General features: G+C 37.3%; 1 pseudogene across 1 annotated transcript; it reads left to right on the top strand.

Moving 5' to 3' along the window:
* Positions 1 to 971: 971 nt before the first annotated feature.
* LOC307184494 (small ribosomal subunit protein eS21-like) lies at positions 972 to 1,539 on the top strand (annotated as a pseudogene). The gene has a single exon. The product of its transcript is annotated as a small ribosomal subunit protein eS21-like (transcript).
* The last annotated feature ends 6,217 nt before the right edge of the window (positions 1,540 to 7,756 follow it).

Genomic DNA, 7,756 nt, shown 5'->3' with positions numbered 1-7,756 from the left:
ATAAAAATTTAAACTTCATATTTCTGATGTGATTGCCATCTAGTGGAGGAAAGAAGTATGTAAATGAATGTTTAGAAAACAACTGTAACAGGAATAGTTGCAAATTGTTGTCCGGAGAAGCTCAAGGGAAAAAGCTGCCTTTGCCCAAAGAACTTGGGTAAAGCTTTACTGAAGATGACACATTTCATCTGATCTAAATGAATGGAAGGCCTAGCAATTCTAACAGGAATGCAAACCTACTGCAGAACTGGGAATTGCATTTCATATTTCAAAGTGTTACCTAGGAAAATAGGGTTGTGTATATTACAATTTAAATGAAGAAATAAGGTAACTGGGTCTCAGAAGTGTACAGGCTAAATGCCAGATGAATGTTTTGGAAAATATATTTAGTGGACTAAAGGAATATTTCAAATGCTTGATATGTACTTCATAAATATGTACAGTTTCCTCCCAAAGTTTGATATGATTTATTCCTAGATGATGTGAGTTAAAATTAACAAATAGAACTGATTTTATCTTTACTTTTCTAGCCTCTGTTCCTTCTCACTCACTATAATTTTCCTAGCTTTCTTCTGAAGTTCATAGCAAGCAGGAGAAACAAGGTCCCATTGCCTGATTGTTACCCTTTACAAAACTATTACTTAGTAAATAACAGATTCTCAGCATTTGGTGAAAGTTATGTCATAGGCACTATACTATGTAATTTACAGATATTAAATTATTTAATTCTCTTTAAAATACTGTAATATAGAATTGAGCCCATTTTTTAGTAAAGAGACTGAAGTTCAGCGACTTTAACCAAGTATCACATAGCTAGTGGGTGGTGATGTTACCACCCTAGCCAGGCTCTCTAGTTTCTGGTGATTTCAACACTAAGGGAAGTGGAAAATGTAGTGTAAATTGCTTTAAGAATAGTTGTTTTGCCTTTCTGCACCAACACTCATCGTGGTGCCAGCAGACGCACCTTCAACATGCGGAACGACACCAGCGAGTTCATGGACCTGTGCATGCCGCGGAAATGCTCGTCCAGCTACCGCATCATCACTGCCAAGGACCACGCGCCATCCAGATGAACGTGGCCGAGGCTGACACGGTGACAGGCACGTTCAATGGCGAGTTTAAAACCTATGCTATCTGCGGGGCCATTCACAGGATGGGTGAGTCAGATGATTCCATTCTCCGACTGCCCAAGACCGACAGCACCGTCTCAAAGAACTTCTGACTGGAGAGGATCACAGATGTGGAGTATATGTCATAAATAAATAGTGAAAACCCACAAAACAAAACAAAACAAAACAAAAAAAGAATACTTGTTTCAAGATGACTATTTTATTACTTTCTTAGCTCAAGAAGAATAATTTTGTCCTCCCAAATATTTTTCCCAAATCATAAAATGCCTTAATATCATGATAAATTTCATGCTTATTTTTCCCCAAACATCTAAAGACATGACTAAAACTAACGTCATGCAGAAATATTTTAGTGAATCACAAATCAATATAGATCCCAGATAACCAAATACTAACTCATCCTCCAGTAGATCAGGTGTATTCCTGAATGTGGAAGCCAGGACATCTTAGTTGTTTATAAGCTTTTTCAACTGCTTATTAATTTCTTCTACATGATCTCCAAACTCAAAATTTTGTAAACCCTAAGTGATCCTTTCAAAACACTGAAGAAACTGTGGAGACATAACCCCACCTCACTCCTAAGTGCTTTTATTAACATGCAATAAAATTAAACACCCTGTGAACTCGCTTGTATGTGGAATCTTTAAAAAGCCCCAAACTCACAGAACAGATCAGATATGTGGTTACCAGAGGTGGGGATTTGAGGAAGGGGGCAACTGGATGAAGGTGGTAAAAAAATGCAACCTTCCAGTTTGTAAGATAAACAAGTACTAGGGATGTAATGTACAACATGATGACTATAGGTAACACTGCTGTAGGGTATACTTGAAAGTTAAGAGAGTAGATCCATGAGTTTTTATCACAAGGAAAAAACAGTATTTTCTTTTATTTTTTTGCATCTATATGAGATGACAGATGTTAACTAAACTTATTGTGGTAATCATTTCACAATATATGTAAGTCAAATCATTATGCTGTACACCTTAAACTTATACAGTGTGGTATGTAAATTATATCTCAAGAAAGGTGGAAAAAAGAATTAAACGCAGTTTTTATCAAGTCACTGATACATAAAGAGTTGGTGGGAGATCTGCCAGTTAGGTCCTGGGCTATACATAATATGACAGTTTATCTGGTTCAATAAAGTATCTGATAAAATAATAATGGCACAGGTCATGTAACAGCTGGTAGCTCTCATTACAACTCCCACTCTTATATTGGGTATTACAACCTAGAGCTAAACTCTTAAATGTTTCCCAGCTTCCTTATTTAGTTGACCACCAACCAACAGTTGGATAGAAATGGTAAGCAGAGGTAGGGGATTCTAATGACAAGAACCCTGGGAGGAGAAATATGAAAGGTGGAGGTTCAGTTCAGGTTTGTCTGACTTGCTATATGATATTGGACAAACATCAAGCTTCTCTGGACAGATTCCAAATCTGTAAAGGGGGACTGATGATCCTGCCATCTCTACCTGTAATGAATGTGAGACTAAAGCATGGTGATTAATGTGAAAAGACACTCTAGTTATAAGGTATTAGTTTTTTCTTTTTTGATTAGCCATAAATAACTGCATTTTACCCTTTCTTGATCAGTGCAGACTCTCTAAAAAGATACTGTAAAATCATTAACTAAAGGTATTAGTTACCTATTGCTGTGTAACAAATTATCACAAAACTCAGCAGCTGGAAAAAACCACAACCATGTATTATCTCACATAGTTTCTGAGGGTGGGGAATCGGAAAGTGGCTTACCTGGGTGGTACTGGCTCAGGGTCTCTTATGAATTTGCAGTCAAGCTCTCAGACAGGGCTGCATGGATGTCAGTGTTTAGCCAGAATTGAAGGATCTGGTTCTAAATTCACTCAGGTAGTCGTTAGTAGGCCTTGGGTCCTCAGTAGCTGCTGGTCAGATAACGCAGCTTCTCAGTATATGGTCCTTTCAACTCTATTGCCTTATAGCATGGCAGTTGGCTTTCCCCGGGTGGAATGAGAGAGAGAGAGGGAGAGGAAGAGGGAGAGAGAGGGAGAAAGAGAGAAAACATACACCTACGATGGAAGTCTTTTATAAACTAATCTTGGAAGTGACATACCATGCATAAACTCATACAGGTCCACCCTGGCACAATGTGAGAGAGGATGACACAAGAAGGTGGATTCTGCAGGTAGGGGTGATTGGGAGCCATCGTAGAGACTGGTTACCACAGGAAAGTAGAGAAAAGACTAAGTAATAGAGCTTGGCAACTCAAAGTGTGGTCCAGAGGTGAGCATGTTAGGGATGCACAATCGCAAGTCCCACCTCAGACTACTCAGTCAGAATCTGCATTGTGAGACGTTCCCCACGTTATTCACATGCACATTGAAGGGAGAGAAACCCTGCTGCCTGAATGCATGAATGTGATTCTTTTGTTTTTATCTTTTTAAAAATTGAGATATAGTTATACAATATTATATAAGTTACAGGTATACAACATAGTGATTCACAATTTTTAAAATGTTATACTCATTTATAGTGATTATAAAATATTGGCTATATTCCCTCTGTTGTACAGTATATCCTTGTAGCTGATTTTATACCCAATAGTTTGTACCTCTTTTTTTTTTTTTTTTGTACGCGGACCTCTCACTGTTGTGGCCTCTCCCATTGCGGAGCACAGGCTCAGTGGCCATGGCTCACGGGCCCAGCCGCTCTGCGGCATGTGGGATCTTCCCAGACCGGGGCACGAACCCGTGTCCCCTGCATCGGCAGGCGGACTCTCAACCATTGCGCCACCAGGGAAGCCCCTAGTTTGTACCTCTTAATCCCCTACTCTATCTTGCCCCTGCCCCCTCCCCTCTCCCCATTGGTAACCTCTAGTTTGTTCTCTATATCTGTGACTGTTTCCTTTTTGTTATATTCACTAGTTTGTTCTATTTTTTAGATTCCACATATAAGTGATATCATATAGTATTTGTCTTTCTCTGTCTGACTTATTTCACTTGGCATAATATCCTCCAAGTCCATCCATGCTGTTGGAAATGGCAAATTTTCATTCTTTTTTATGGCTGAGTAGTATTCCATTGTATATATATACCACATCTTTTTCATCTATTCATCTGTTGAGGGACACTTAGGTTGTTTCCATATCTTGGCAATTGTCAGTAATGCTGCTATGAACATTGGGGTTCATGTATCTTTTTGAATTAGTGTTTTCATTTTCTTCAGATATATACCCAGGAGTGGAATTGCTGGGTCATATGGTAGTTCTATTTTTAGATTTTTGAGAAACCGCCATATTGTTTTCCACAGTGGCTACACTGATTGACATTTCCACCAACAGTGTATGAGGGTCCCTTTTTTCCACATCCTCCTCAACATTTGTTATTTGTGTTCTTTTTGATGATAGCCATTCTGACATGTATGAGGTGATATCTCATTGTGGTTTTAATTTGCATTTTCCTGATGAAGAGTGATGTTGAACATCTTTTCATGTGCCTCTTGGCCACCTGTACATCTTCTTTGGAAAAATGTCTATTCAGTTCTTCTGCCCATTTTTTAATTGGGTTGTTTGGGGGTTTTTTTTGATGTTGAGTTGTATGAGCTGTATATATATTTTGGATATTGACACATTATTGGTCTTTTCATTTTGCTGATGGTTTCTTTGGCTGTGCAAAAGCTTTTAAGTCTAATTAGGTCTGAATGTGATTATATTTCCTTGCAAAAACCTGATCATTCTTAACATGTCCTAACAATTTAAACCCTGACAATGAAACTAGCCTTAACTTTGGGAGAAATATCTTAATAAGAGTATTCACTGGCATGACTTTTTGTCATCTTACATTAAGACATGTTTATATGTCATAGATTTGTCACAGACAGTATCTCTGATTAAATATTTTTCTTCTCGTTTCTCTGAAAAGTGGATAAGCCATATAGTACCTTATTTTATTTATACATTTATATACATTGTTTATTACTTCCCAGCTCTGTTGGACCTTACCTCATGTTCTAAATAGTAGGGCAACCAAGAGAGAATTGAGAGTGCTATTTGACACAAGTTTGTATGTTCTGTATCTATGTGAAACAAAACAAAATTTTTATTTTAAAAGCCGGTGGCAGCTTAGGGTAAGAACTATCTTTGGGAAAAATATCCTCATAAGTGATTTATACAACAAAGAAGATTGTTGTATAGTAGAGGCTGGCAACCTTATTGTTAACGGATCAGATAGTAAATATTCTTTTTTAAAAATTTTATTTATTTATTTTTATACAGCAGGTTCTTATTATCTATTTTATACATATTAATGTATATATGTCAATCCCAATCTCCCAATTCATCCTACCCCTCTCCCCTCCCCCGCTTTCCCCTCTTGGAGTCCACGTTTGTTCTCTACAACTGTGTCTCTATTTCTGCCTTGCAAACTGGTTCATCTGTGCCACTTTTCCAGATTCCACATATATGCGTTAATATACAATATTTGTTTTTCTCTTTCTGACTTACTTCACTCTGTATGACAGTCTCTAGGTCCATCCACATCTCTACAAATGAGACAATTTCGTTCCTCTTTATGGCTGAGTAATATTCCATTGTATATATGTGCCACATCTTCTTTATCCATTCATCTGTCGATGGGCATTTAGGTTGCTTCCACGACCTGGCTATTATTAATAGTGCTGCAATGAACATTGGGGTGCATGTGACTTCTTGAATTATGGTTTTCTCTGGGTATAGGCCCAGTAGTGGGACTGCTGGGTCATACGGTAATTCTATTTTTAGTTTTTGAAGGAACCTCTATACTGTTCTCCACAGTGGATGTATCAACTTATATTCCCACCAACAGTGTAAGAGGGTTCCCTTTTCTCCACACCCTCTCCAGCATTTACTATTTCTAGATTTTTTGATGATGACCATTCTAACAGATGTGAGGTGATACCTCATTGTAGTTTTGATTTGCATTTCTCTAATAATTAGTGATGTGGAACAGCATTTCATATGCCTCTTAGCCATCTGTATGTCATCTTTGGAGAAATGTCTATTTAGGTCTTCTGCCTGACTTTGATTGGGTGTTTTCTTTAATATGGAGCTGCATGAGCTGTTTATATATTTTGGAGATTAATAATCCTTTGTCCATTGATTCATTTGCAAATACTTTCTCCCATTCTGAGGGTTGTCTTTTCATCTTGTTTATAGTTTCCTTTGCTGTGGGAAAGCTTTTAAGTTTCATTAGGTCCCATTTGTTTATTTTTGTTTTTATTTCAATTACTCTAGGAGGTGGGTCAAAAAAGATCTTGCTGTGATTTATGTCGAAGAGTGTTCTTCCTATGTTTACCTCTAAGAGCTTTATAGTGCCTGGTCTTACATTTAGGTCTTTAATCCATTTTGAGTTTATTTTTGTGTATGGTGTTAGGGAGTGTTCTAATTTCATTCTTTTACATGTAGCTGTCCAGTTTTCCCAGCGCCACTTATTGAAGAGGTTGTCTTTTCTCCATTGTATGTCCTGCCTCCTTTGTCATAAGTTAGTTGAACATAGGTGCAAGGGTTTATCTGTGGGCTTTCTATCCTGTTCCATTGATCTATATTTCTGTTTTTGTGCCAGTACCATATTGTCTTGATTACTGTAGTTTTGTAGCTGTCTGAAGTGAAGGGAGCCTGACTCCTCCAGCTCCGTTTTTTTCCCTCAAGATTGTGTTGGCTATTTGGGGTCTTTTGTGTCTCCATGCAAGTTTTAAGATTTTTTGTTCTAGTTCTGTAAAAAATGCCATTGGTAATTTAATAGGGATTGCACTGAATCTGTAGATTGCTTTGGATAGTATAGTCATTTTCACAATATTGATTCTTCCAATCCAAGAACATGGTATATCTCTCCATCTGTTTGTGTCATGTTTGATTTCTTTCATCAGTGTCTTATAGTTTTTTGAGTAAAAGTCTTTTACCTCCTTAGGTAGATTTATTCCTAGGTATTTTATTCTTTTTGTTGCAGTGGTAAATGGGATTGTTTCCTTAATTTCTCTTTCTGATTTTCCATTGTTAGTGTATAGGAATGCAAGAGATTTCTGTGCATTCATTTTGTATCATGCAACTTTACCAAATTAATTGACTATCTCTAGTAGTTTTCTGGTGGCATCTTTAGGATTCTCTATGTATAGTATCATGTCACCTGCAAACAGTGACAGTTTTACTTCTTCTTTTCCAATTTGTGTTCTTGTATTTCTTTTTCTCTCTGTTTGCTGTGGCTAGAACTTCCAAAACTATGTTGAATAATAGTGGTGAGAGTGGACATCCTTGTCTTGTTCCTGAACTTAGAGGAAATCCTTTCAGTTTTTCGCCATTAAGAATGATGTTTGCTGTGGTTTTGTCATATAGGGCCTTTATTATGTTGAGGTAGGTTCCGTCTATGCCCACTTTTTGGAGAGTTTTGATCATAAATGGGGGTTGAATTTTGTCAGAAGCTTTTTCTGCATCTATTGAGTCGAGCATATGGTGTTTATTCTTCAATTTGTTAATATGGTGTATCACATTGATTGATTTGCGTATATTGAAGAATCTTTGCATCCCTGGGATAAATCTCACTTGATCATTGTGTATGATCCTTTTAGTGTGTTGTTAGATTTGTTTGCTAGTATTTTGTTGAGGATTTTTGCATCTGT

The sequence above is a fragment of the Stenella coeruleoalba genome, assembly GCF_951394435.1.
Source record: "Stenella coeruleoalba genome assembly, chromosome: 3".
Lineage (NCBI taxonomy): Eukaryota > Metazoa > Chordata > Mammalia > Artiodactyla > Delphinidae > Stenella > Stenella coeruleoalba.
The sequence above is the reverse complement of the archived record's forward strand: the minus strand, read 5'-3'. Positions and strand labels throughout refer to the sequence as shown.